The 13731-nt window shown below is 33.3% G+C and overlaps 1 long non-coding RNA gene across 1 annotated transcript; it reads left to right on the top strand.

Annotated features, from left to right (window-relative positions):
* Nucleotides 1-1147: 1147 nt before the first annotated feature.
* LOC149776833 (uncharacterized) lies at nt 1148-13731 on the top strand. Its single transcript, XR_016416128.1, has 3 exons — nt 1148-1304; nt 7734-7883; nt 8225-13731. It is a non-coding gene; the product is annotated as an uncharacterized LOC149776833 (long non-coding RNA).

The following is a 13731-nucleotide window of genomic DNA, read 5'->3' as shown; positions in this document are numbered from 1 at the left end:
CTCTACAAGATGTTCAATTCAGTATAATTCATATTGAGATTTTATTTAAAGGTCACTGGCCATACTCCAACCTTTTCCTATTTATATCAGATTTGCATTAAATGATTAAAAATAGTTATACTCGCACACAAACAAAATAATAATAATAAAAAAAATTATCAAGTGTAAAGAAGAAGTAATAATGTAATTACTCGAAATAGAAGTATACAATGCTGTTACTTCACCTTAGTTACGATTTCCCACCTATAGAGGACGCAACCGGAAATGAAGTACATTTATCCCTACAAGACGAAGTACATGCTTCTTGTTGTCGAAAAAAAAAAAAACACTATACACTGTGGATAGGGAATATTTTAAATGAAACTAATGAAAACAAATTTACTGTTCAGCCTTATATTGGTATGCGTGCACGACGCACTAGATTGTGTCGCTTTCAAAACTGTTCCGTTGTTTCAATTTAGTTTGAAAATTCCTGTTAATACAGGTAAAAAGAATTAATGCAAGCTTCCCTGTGTCGGCAGTCTTTATTAAAAAAAGGTGACAAAAAAGGCACACTTAAAGAATCCAAAGGAACCAAACTTGACTTCCTTTTGTCGGCCGACTTCAGAAGAAAAAATCGGTACACTAAAAATATACCAGAGTCAATTTTCCGGAGTTTTTTTGCATTAACCTATGTATTTGATATCCTGTAGGTAAGTTTAAACAATGAGTTTATTGCTCCATGCCAGTTGTGTTTATCACCCGGGCTTCTATTTGTTTTCCATATGTAATCATAATTGATGTTTGCAGGGCAAATATTAAACACAATAATAACTTGCTTTAATAATACTTTTGTAACCCATGCTAGCAAAAAGATTATCATTTGCATTCACATTGAATGTATTTGAAAATAATGATTTTTTTAAAAATTTTATTTGCGAGATACCGACTTATATTTAACCTGGATACAATACAATCTGGGTCAGTTTGCAATAAGTAACTTATCATGCGTAAATGGCAGGTGCCTTCAAGCAATCGGGTGATACTTTCGTCTCATTTGCGATTTTGTTATTTGACATAAGCGATACACACTACACTAACACTTGGGATAATGGAGAAATCCTACCAGTCATTAAATATTCATTTATGCAAATATTCAAATGACTTTGTTGAAACGATGGTTTTCATTGGACATTGTGGTTTATAGAAAATAACATTGACGTTGAGACTTGTGCTGCTGGAAATTTAGTATTATGTTATCAGACCGGTTGTGTATATACTTGAACCGTTACTAATAATGCATTGTACGTTTCATTTCAGCGCTGGTAATTACATTTTATTTTGTTTATTATTACAATTTTTTAAGTTCTATTTGAAATTAGACCGCCATTGGTGGCGTTATCAATTTTCGTGGATTGGTTGAATTGCAAGGTTATTTCGCTAGCAGTTTTAGTTTTATTATTATTATTATTATTTATTTTTATTATTATTATTATTGTTATTATAACCGTATCTATGAATTCTTTGTACGTTTATATTTTTTAATAGACACGTTTTTAAATTAGAACTGAAATTAAACGAAACAGTACGCCTCATACCCATTTATGACCGTTATCAGTTTTCGTGTTTCAGTAATAAGATCGCATTATTTTGTCTACACGGCAGTACTCGTATTAGTATGTATACTGACAGCGTTACTAAGAAATAATTTACATTTTATTTGGGTACTGGCAATTACATTTCTTTCCGATTAAAACACTTCTAAGTTTATTACCCTTATTAATTTTCGAGGACTGGTAAAAAAAAAAATCTTTGAAAAACCCACGGGCTCGTATCGTTGTTTACAATGGACCTGTCATGCATGTGCTATATTGTAGTTATTATATAGTACATTAGTCCGAGTTTCCTCTGACCCTTGCCTCATCATTTTAGATATTTCGACAACATAAATATCGTATAATGGTACATGTATGACAGGTCAGTTGTAAGTAACGATACGAGCCCCTGTGGAAAAACCAATATGGTGTGGCCTAGCTTCCGACGATACTGGTTCTGTGGTATCTCGATATTTTTTACCTTTTCGGTGTTTATTTTATCTATTGCAACACATATTGTGTACTTATATGTACCACATGACCATAGGTTACTAGTTCTAAATCACCAGTTTATTTTGGGAAAATGTCAGGATTGCTGACGCCTTACACTATTTGATAAATAAACCCATGAATACTACTGTTTCAAAATAATATCCCTAACCTATGTTCTCAGATAGAATCAATATCTTCTTAAAATTTCTATCACTTTAACAAAATGTTTAGCCAGTTTGTTGTCTGATAATGTTATACAAGAGTTAGATCATATGATTACTGTGATGGTCAATGACTAGGAAATCGAATCTTTGTTAGCAAATAAGAATCAAAATGTGAAGCATGTTAATGTCGTTTTTTTGGTGGCTTTTGCATTTAACAGGTGTTGACTTGAAAGCTGCATTATACACAATTTATTACTTTTCATTGGAACACCGGTTGTTGTTCAAACAGTCTTAGGTTGATATGTACTTTCATCCTCGTATTGATTGTTCATTCTCAGCAACAATCACAGAGCAACTCCAGTCATTGTGGGTGGTTATTTACAAATGCATTTCTTTAATTCTTTCTTATAATTTTCTCTTGCTGTAGGGCACAAGTGGCATAATGAGTACCATAGAAGTAGCATCCATTTTTCAAGTTGATTACACTTTGTGCAACACAATGATACATTAAATTTCCAACATTAATACAAGTATATGCCATTATCAGATTATTTTTTTTGTTGCTGGTCTTACTGCAATATCAGAGTAACTCCCCTTTCACAACTAGGACTTTACATAACGTCTGTTTATTGTTTGTTTCCCACAGCCATCTGATTTATAGTGGAAAATAAATTCATTTTAATACAAATGACAACAACAGACTTTAAATTATATCTTGAGGGTCATTGTTTTTATTAACTTACTTGCTGATTGCAGACTTTATGACCTGAAATATCAAAACACTCATGTATAGTAGACAACAGAAAATCAAAACAAAAGGAAACAAATAATTCGAATTTTAATCATTTTAAATCAAAAACTGAATTGACTGAGTCTCATAAATTTTGTGACATAACTACACAAGTTTTAAGACCCTTTTTGGTCTACTTAAATGATAAATATACATTATACAGCTTCATCACTCAAATGTATGTTACCGTAGTAGTTGTAAAGACTTTGCTGGGTCTATATACTGGTCCATATCTTCCCATATCCTATACGTACCAAAATCCATCCAAAAATCTCCTAAAACAGACAATTTACAACCTTTATGGTAATCATATTGATATTTTACAGTCAGCTGATCATAAACATCAGAAGTCTGTTCAGCGGATGCATTAAGTTGAATGATAACTTTGTCAGTGCATATCCATATCTGGTGAAAATAACAATCAGTACTGTTCGAGTTTTACGAATAACATGTCCATATAAACGTACATTTGCCTGTATATTACAGTATGTGTTTTAGATTTTTAACATAGCTTTAAAACAATTTAAGTCATATCACTATAATGTCTGCAGTGGCAGCTTATAGTGATGTCTAGCACTGGTTTATCATTCCCCAGACATGCAGCATCATCTTCCACCCAGGCACATTATCCTGACACCAGGCCGACCAGTCCTAACACTAACCTCTTGATACTGAGCACCAAGCAAGGCAGCTGTTATTACCATTTTTTGAAGTCTTTGATATGACTCAGTTGTGGTTTGAATCCACGACCTTCCACATCCGAGGCGGATGCTCTAACCACTAGGCCACCAGAGCGGTCACCTGTATATTATATAATGCATGTACTGGTAAATCTTGTGATAATGATATGATTAGTTAATTCTGTCACTTTATTTTTTCTGTGACACTAATAGGTCGAGCATAAAGTATGTATTCATTGAGTGGAGGTGGGATGTGTTGAAAAAAATTCAAAAAGCAGTAGCCTGTATATGTGGCAGGGTAACTGCTAAGTATGTTCTGCAGCGATAGGGGTAATATTCCTTGATAACAGTGATGTTTATGAAGAATAGTCAAGTCAGAAACATAACTAGCAGATCAGTTAGATGCAAAGTGGCTGGTATGCCATGTCAGGCAGAGTCAATATCTGCTTAGAATTATGAAGTGTGATATGTTGTAGTTTTATTGCACATGGTGCACTTTGCAGAAGACATTTTTTCCTCTTCATTTTCTGACATGACCAGTTATTTTATCTCATGATTCCGACAGATTATGCATTCCAGACCCTGGTGCCTCATGCGAATTTGTGAAGCCATACCTTGCCAGACTGGGACAGTATTGTATTTGGATAGACACATGGATTGCCTTTTAGTCACATATTGTCCTTTACTTTTATAAGCGTGAGATTCAGAAGCATGTCTTAAATTAATTACTCATCCTAAGCCATCTTGAAATGTCACATGATCGCACACACCTTACAAAAATTGTCACCTGAGAAAAGAACTGTTATGGTTCATGATTTTGATGATATCACTTGGGATAACGGAGAAATCCTGCCAGTCATTAAATATTCATATATGCAAATATGCAAATGAGTTTGGTACAAATGACGGTTTTCATTCGACATTGTGGTTTTAAAGAAAACAACCTAGTTCCTTTCGCCATTGAGACTTGCTCTGCTTGAAATATAGTATTGTGTTATCTGGCTGGTGGTATATATACTTTAACCATTACTAATAATTCATTTCACGTTTTATTTAAGCGCTGATAATTACATTTTATATTGTTTACTATTACAATATTTAACTACTAATTCAATTGACAACACCATTGTTCATGTTATCAATTTTCGTGGATTGTCTCAATTTCTCAAATATTATTATTATTATTATTATTATTATTATTATTATTATTATTATTGTTTAAAACGTAACTTTGAATTCATTAAACGTTAAAAGTTTATATTTTAATAGATAAGTTTTGAAATTAAAATGGAATTTAAACCATACATTATATACGCCAGACTGTTACCGTTATCAGTTTTCGTGAATTGGTAATACGATCGCATTGTTTTATTGCTATTTAGTACTATTATGTATAATGAAACTGTTAGTAAGAATTCATTTACTTTTAGTTTGGTTCTTGCAGTTACATTTCTTCCTACGATATCGCAGGTTTAATATCTCGAAAATTTAAGTGTTTTTTTGCATAGCACCACCTATCATGTACATATTTTATATGCACTACAGGACCGTAAGATATTTGTTCTTCTTTGCCAGTTGATTTCTGGAAAACGAGTATGTGCGTGTGTGTGTGTTTAACGTAGCTGTAATAATTGTTCAGTCCTATCACTATGATGTCTGCAGTGTGGCAGTTTATAGTGATGTCTAGCACTGGGGCATCATGCTGCAGACATGTAACATCATCTTCCCCCCACCGCTCCGGTAGCCTAGTGTTTAGAGAGTCCATCTCGGATGCGGTAGGTCGTGGGTTCGATTCCCAGTCGAGTCATACCAAAGACTTACAAAAATGGTAATAACAGCTGCCTCGCTTGGCGGTCAGCATTAAGAGGTTAGTGTTAGGAATGGTCAGCCTGGTGTCATGTCAGGATAATGTGACTGCGTGGGACATCATGTTACATGTCTGCGGCATGATGCGCCAGTGCAAGACATCACTATAAACTGTCGCACTTTAGACATCATAGTGATAGGACTGAACAATTATTAAAGCTACGTTAAACACACACACACGCACATTTTATCAGTCCAAAGAATGTCTTATTCCAAGCACTTTCATACATTTAGATACTGTGTCATCCGAACTATCAGTTCTAGACTAGGAACTTGAGTACTCTTCTGAATCTCTTTACAGTCTTTGTCAGTTTGCTGTTTAACCCCAAAATACTTATCCAAATTTGCGAATAGTATTTTGTTTAAGTCTCAGCATGTATTGATTCCGAGGTCACATGCACTGCTTATTCTACTTTGCTCAGAAATTAAGACAATAATAAAATATAAATTTATTTATTTGATGTACTCTTATAAATGACCACATTTACATCTCCGGTTCTTTCTGCCTCTGAATTCATTCACAGTAAATATCAATACATTGTCCCACCCAGCCACCAGTTAGAGTCTTTGAACCTGCCACCCAGCTATTGCATCGTGTTCTTTTTTAATGTACTCTTATAATGGCAAGCTGTATATCAATGGGTCTTTCAGCCACTAAATTATGTCAATGTAAATATCAACACAGCTAATGAATCAACACATTTACCCACTAAGCAGGTGGCTGAAGCATGACCGGCAAGTCTTTGATTGTTGCCACCCACCTATTACATCCAGGATAAAACATTGGCGTCCAAATACGCGTGATTAAGCATTTCCGAGACCTCTGAAATAACATGTCCATATAAATTTACATTTACCATTATTATATAATGATTTATATAAAGCTTGTGATACTGACCTGTCTAATTCATTCTGTCATATATGTTTTTTCCCTTAAACTAATGGGTCATCCATAAAGTATGTATACATGGAGTGAGGGTGAAGTGTTTTGAAAAAGCATTAGCAGCAGGGTGACTGTTAATAAGCATTTTCTGCAGCTGCAGTTGTCAAAATCCCTTGATAACTGATGTTTATTTAGAGATGTTGAGCCAGTCAAGTCAGAATCATAACCAGCAGATGAGTTAGATGCAAAGTGGCTCCTATGTCAAGTCAAGCAGAGCCAGTTACTACTTAAAGTTATGAAGTGTGATTACCTTGTAGTGTTCTTGCCCATGGTGCACATTGTGGAAGACATATTTATTCTTCATTTTCTGACAGGACCGGTTGGGATATCTCATGATCTGACATATTATGCAATCCAAACCCTGATGCCTCATGCGAATTTGTGAAGCGGTACCTTGCCATTTTTTGACAACATATTGCATTTGGATGAACCAAGAGGCACATTGATTACCTGTTTGACACATATTGTCCAATTACTTTTATAATAGTGAGATTCAAAAGCATGTATGTGATGTGTTTGGAATTTATCACCATTTACAGTTCAGCATGAAATGTCACATGATTATACACAGCTTACAATAGTTCTCACTCATGAAAAGAGCTGTTGATGTTCATGATTTCGATGATGTCAAAGCTGGTGATAAAAATTGAAATTGGTCATTTTGTCATTCCAAGTGATGACAAGCCTGAAAATATTCCAGTAATCCAGTTCGATTGGTTGAAATCATAAATTTAGTCACTTTCTGATTTTTGACTATTACACTTTTTAACCTGATAAAATCTACTAAATATTAGTTGCTGTTTAACACTTTCTTATTTTCATTTGTAAAGTTTCATTACTTAGTATTAATTTAAACCTCTGCTTATATTTAATGAATATCCTAATAACTTCATCATTCAAAATTCAATTGTCCCAGCTATTCTTGGAAAAGGGATGGTCACTCACCAATATGTTTACACAGTGGGGTGTACAAAAATATATTCTGTGCAGTCTGTAAGGGGAAAGGTGGTAAAAAATCACAGTTGTTTCATACATACTTTATGGAGAACCCCTAACATCATTATCACCATATTATAATCACCAAACTTACTGTTCTTAGGTTAAATTATTTGATCAATTAAGCATTATTTTTAACATGTTTTTTCTTTAGACCATAGTATCTTTACTGTTCCTTTGCGCATAAAATATCATTGTAATTTATGATTATTTCCTTCTTTATTTCAGCTGATAATTATATGGATCTTTACAGAAGGGCTTTGTCACCTTATAGTCAAAAAGATGTTCACATGACATCTTCGCTGTGTTGAAATATTATAGATGAGTCCTATGATAAAGACAAGCTAACAAGAACATTTCAATTTGTCATAAAAAATGGTACGTTTTCCTTACCTTAAGCTTTGTATGGTCATTTTTTAATTGTCTGTTATTTATTAATATAAACTTAAAATCTTTGTCACAAGTGTTTAATTGCTCCATTTTACAATAAAGTAAATATTTTACCCTGTATCAGCCACAATTATTAATTTTTCCTACAAGCACTAAAGGCAACAAGTGCTATGTATCTGTATTAAAAGCAATAGTTCCATTAAGTCTTATATATTTCACTTTCAATTCATCATGTGTAAGTTATTTCACATTATTATTATTAAGTGCATTATTCAAATTTTCAATGTTTGTTTGTTCACATTGATGATTTCATATCATTTAATTTTCAGATTTACATGCTGGTTATGCAAATGAATTTGAATGTTCATGATCTGCTCTTTCATTTAGCAGCATACTTTAGCTGCTATGGTACACATATTGATACAACAGATGGGGAATCGATACAAAACGATACATCTTGCAAGTTATTTTAGACTTCATCAGTCATGAACCGCTCTGGTGGCCTATTGGTTAGAGAGTCCACCTCAGATGCTGGAGGTCATGGGTTCAATCCTGTGGCCAAGTCATACCAAAGACTTACAAAAATGGTACTAACAGCTGCTTCGCTTGGCGCTCATCATTAAGAGGTTAGTGTTAGGACTGGTCGGCCTGGTGTCAGGTTAATGTGACTGGGTGGGACATCATGCTAAATGTCTGTGGCATGATGCCCCAGTGCTAGACATCACTATAAACAATCACACTGCAGACATCATAGCAATATGAGGGAAATTTTTTTAAAAATTCATTAAAAAATCTAAACCACACACAAACTCATTAGTCATGAATAATTATTATTAGTTTGCTTTGTTATTCTTTACATTATAATTCATCTTAAATAGTATTTACAGTCACAGGCACTTGTTTTTTTTAGTAAGGATAAAGACTATTGAGAGGGTTATAACTCTACAGTGCTTTGTTTGCCCGGTTTTCAAATATCAGACGAAAAAATATAGGAAAAATGAAAAAAGAAAGATAAAATAAAAACTGTTTTGAAAAGTTGGCAATGCCTGTTTTGATTTCTTATTCCACAATTCATCCATTGTCAAGAGATCATTCTGAAAGAAGGAACAAAATGACCAGCGTAATTTGCAGTATTTCTCTTTATGCTTGTTTTCCAGAAGTGTTTCAATATAGAATTCAAATAAACTTTTCTACCATTTTGTTTTTTTTACTCGATATCTCTGCTTCTATTAAAATTTTATGGTTCAGTATGTAATTGATAACATCATGAAATGAACAGAAATTTTTATTTTAAGGGCTGCATAAGGTTTCACATTCATACCCATTATCCATAATACTGATACATCAAATGAGCTTAAAACATGAAGCTCACAATTTTGTGAAGACAATAAAAGAACTGGATATATACTGTGTGTATGTGTGTGTGTCACTGTCATTGACACAGTTATTTTGGTATATTTACATAAACACTCTGTGAAAATATAAGCAAACTTAATTCAAAAATCAATGAAAACAGTGAAATGTAGAGTCACGTTTAAAGTTAAAGAGTTCAAGCAGGTGAAAATTATGAAACTTAATGCTGTCTGCATCAGTTTTATAAGTTTATAGTCAGTATATAAAAGCTGACCTTTTTCTTTTCCTTTTCATGTTACATGTATTTCAAATCAAAATACTTAACACATAGACCATATTTGAAATTGGAATAAGGCAAAGATAAAATCAGAGCACACAATACTGTGATAAAGCTTAATGTGACCACCGATTTTTCATATTGAAAGTTACATTTTCAGTTATAACAAAGTGACACTGTTGCAAAGACCAGCTAAAAATCCTTCAGTCACCAGTCCAAAAAATATGATTATGTTGTTGTGCCAGCATGAGGGGTTATTTTTTTAAAGAAATGTAGGGACTTATTTCTGAGTACTGACTTAAAGTGGACTCCGATGTAAATAATATGATCTAATATGTTTCATAAACAATTTTATGTATTATGTGTATGTTGTTATTCCTTTTTGTTTTGACGAATAGTATGCAAGATTTATAGACATCTAATGCAATATATTCTTTTTCTTTCATTTGTTCATTTGAACAGTAATGGCATTGGGCAAATCCAGAACGACTGCATCATCAAAGGCAAAGAGAAATCTACCAGACTAAAGTCTATTTTTTAGGGTATGTTAATCAGAAGAAGGTTCATTCTTACGTTAAGTTTTTGTGTTTCCTTATACTTGCTACTGTACATTTTGCATGAGATAAGAAAAACCATGTTTTCTTATTTGCAAGTGTTTTTATATTTTGTTAACGTTGAATTCTTCTGTGTATCTGCTGAAGAATGTTCTTTTGTTTTGCATACATCGGCCAGTTTTATGTGAATTAGTGTCATTAGGTTTTGTTAAGCCCATTGTGTTGTTGCAGTTACTATTGTCATAATATGCATCCACTTTGGGTCCCACTAGGATACCGTATACATTCTTTATTTTCACCCTTATCTATGTAGAAATCAACAAATCATTGCAAACTTTGTAAATACTTATCATAATCTATTCATTTTTGCCACATGCTGCTTGTCAGAGGAAAATGGTGGACAAAAGCAATGCCTGTAGGTGTGTATAACTTACACTCGCTGATTGGTTAATTTGATAGGCATGATTGACAAGTGGTGATAGATCAATTTATTTTAACAGGTACATTTTAAATTGCAAACTATTAAGTGTGCGTTTTAATTATTGTTTTTTCACAAATGAGTTATCTTGTTGCTACTAATTATTATACAATATTTCTTAAAGTATCAAAACGCTTCGTTAGATTTGTTTCACTTTCTGTAATGCAAAAAAAATCTGAATCAAAGACTTGTAAACAACTATGGATATATTAAACGATGAATAGTTACACACTAAATAATTTACATCAACAGAATCTAAACTGCTTACCGCTTTCTTCACATTTGTCATTTTTTTTAAAGATTTATGGTGGGAGCATTTATTCAGTAGCACGCTTTGATGATAAAAACGATGAAAGTGATGTCATGGCCATTCATTACCTGCACTGATGTTACTATTGGTGCCACAATCAAGCATCATTCTTCAATTTTATTTATTATAGGACTTGTTCCCATGATAGTTCTTAATTTTAAATTTGCCAGTGTCTAGTGGGAAAAAAAGCTGGTACATAATTTCTTGTCTTGCTCACTAATGTTAGTTTCAGTACCATTAATAAGTTGACAATAGTTGGAATTACAATGGTTATTGAATTTTTGGTAGTTGATCTTTTAATTCCTATGTGTTATTTTTTTTTAATAACAGTTTATTTGATTTCACAGGTAACATACTAAGTTTAGGCTTGCACCAGCTTCTTTGGTGCCATCCATTTAGTATGTATGCAAAAGTCTGGCAAAGCTTCACCCCTACACCCCTCCCTGTACACATGCATACTTTTTTACACACACCCCAACCTGTGTACGTATGCTTGACCACCCCAATTCTGTATAACGGCCTATATTTAATTCATGTATGAACAATCAAGGATTAATAGTATTTATGTTTTTTTATAAAACAGATCGTCCACCGACACTGAATGTCTGGCTGCATCCAAGAAATAACTGTGTAACTTTAAAAAGTTTGTCTCATGTCCGCTAAAATTCAAATGTCAACTGAACCCAGTCGAATAGGTTATGCGTACGTACGTTATCATTATACCACTCCATACGCAAGTGTATGCATTACGGTTAACCCCAGCTCCCCTCCATGCGTATGTACTAAATGGACAGCCCCTTTCCAAATCTCCAATTTTTTTAACTACCAAAACTTACTTTCACATTTCAGTCATGAATTTTGCCAATATTTTTTAGTTTCATTATAAAGGCACATTGCCTCAGTCAGTCAGTGCAGTGAGTGACAGTGAATCCTCCTGTTACATTTGACATATACTGCTTCTATGTCATATTTCAGTGTCACATGCCAATTGAGTTAGAAATGTTCCGATAATATTGCATCCATTGATAACCCATTTACTGGTAATAGCAAATGCTTTGAGGACATTAATGTCTATGAGTATGTTATTTTGCCATGTCACTGGAAATGTAGTCAGTAACATTAGCAGACTCCTGTTACCCCTTATTTGAGCATAAGCCATTAAAACCCCAACATCCTCTGTCCGGGGCACTCTGTTGAAGCACTTTCCAAGGTTCTCCTAAGGTGATTTCAGCTACATGTATCAGCTATCATGGTTTCATTATGCTATTGGCTCCAGAATTTAAAAAAATTTAAGTTGATCAGCACTTTACCATAATGAAGATGTCTTATGTTTTCAGAAACTTGTATGGGATGATCTTGGTTATACTGGAAATGAAAGTGTTCAATCTACTAACACATTTTTCTTATCTCCATACAAGTGAAATAAATTTTCATCGGTTATTTTAATTAGTGATACACTTCTAAGATATCATCTATAAAGAAGTTATACAGGGATTTTATGGGTGAGGGGTCATGCAAAATTGTGCATAATAATAAATTTCATGACAATTTAGAAAATGTGACCTATGAAGGTCGGATTTAATACGTACCTACAGTGTAAAGAACATTAAAGTAAAGTGACAGTGAGACAGATAATCTTTAAATTTCAGTGATGTGTTTGAAATGTATCATTATGCTTTATTATTACAATAATCGATGACATTTTTGTAGGACATTGATAATGAACATTTTGTGGCTACATAATTTTGAGTCATGTTAAAACTATAAATTTATTTATACTACATACACATACATGCCAATCATTACGCTTTTTTTCACTAAATTAAGCCTTACACCTAAACGTATATGGATTACGCTTTTTCGGTATATCCACCTTCCAAAAACAATCAATTGTTTGTTTTCTCGCTTTTATTAACATCCCATTAATCCCACATACCATATATTAGAAAAGATGGCTTCTACATAACTACAATATAAGAGTAAACTTGTCCATGCTTTTTCTTAACAGTATTATGTTCTATTTATAGCAACTATCCTATTACCCAGAAACATGCTCTACTTTCAAACTTTTGACCTCGTATTCTATACATAGCAGCTTCATGGCTTACTTTACGAGACAACAGACTGGTTTTCTAATTTTTAATCTTTACTCACAGATTCTTTTTTCTAATTTATATTTAGTACAAAACCAGTCTATAGGTATTTGGTGCTAAAGTGTAATTTATTTTAGTCGATGCGTGTATGAGAGCAAAAATATCTCCTTTCAAATAATTTCACAGATGGATTAGAAAATGGCCAAAAGTAAACGAAACAAAAAATAACAGAATCCTACAAAGATGAGGACACAAGGGCAGCATCACGTGACATCTATTGCAGGCCATGTGGAAATAATTTTACTATTTGGCTCTAAAAGTCTTCAGATGTATTCTAGTCGATGTTTGTGTTAGAGCACATATATTTTTTCAAAAAAATTCACAGGTGGATCAGAAAAAGACAAAAAAAACTCAAATCCTTCAAAGATGACTATATGAATGGCTCGTCTTATGAACTCCAATACTAAGGAAACTTCTTATCTGCAGCAGAACTAAAGTGCGGACATGAATGTTATAAACACAGAGGTGTTATTTACCAAGTTCTTAATAGAAAGATAATGAAGATCTTGCTATTGGTGCAGAAGCAAGAGAATTCATAGAACACAGTTCTACTCTAGCTGTGAACGTGTTTTATGATAATTTTTTGAGATTATTATGCTACAGCCTGTGATTACATGCTCCAGAAATTCCCCTATGGAGATGAAGTGCTTTTAAAGCTTCAATTGCTGATGTAAATGAGAGACAGTCAAAAAACTTCCAAAGTGTTAGATT

The sequence above is a fragment of the Sinohyriopsis cumingii genome, chromosome 18, assembly GCF_028554795.1.
Source record: "Sinohyriopsis cumingii isolate HCF-2022 chromosome 18, ASM2855479v2, whole genome shotgun sequence".
Taxonomy (NCBI): Eukaryota; Metazoa; Mollusca; class Bivalvia; order Unionida; family Unionidae; genus Sinohyriopsis; species Sinohyriopsis cumingii.
This window is presented reverse-complemented; position numbering and strand designations above follow the sequence as displayed.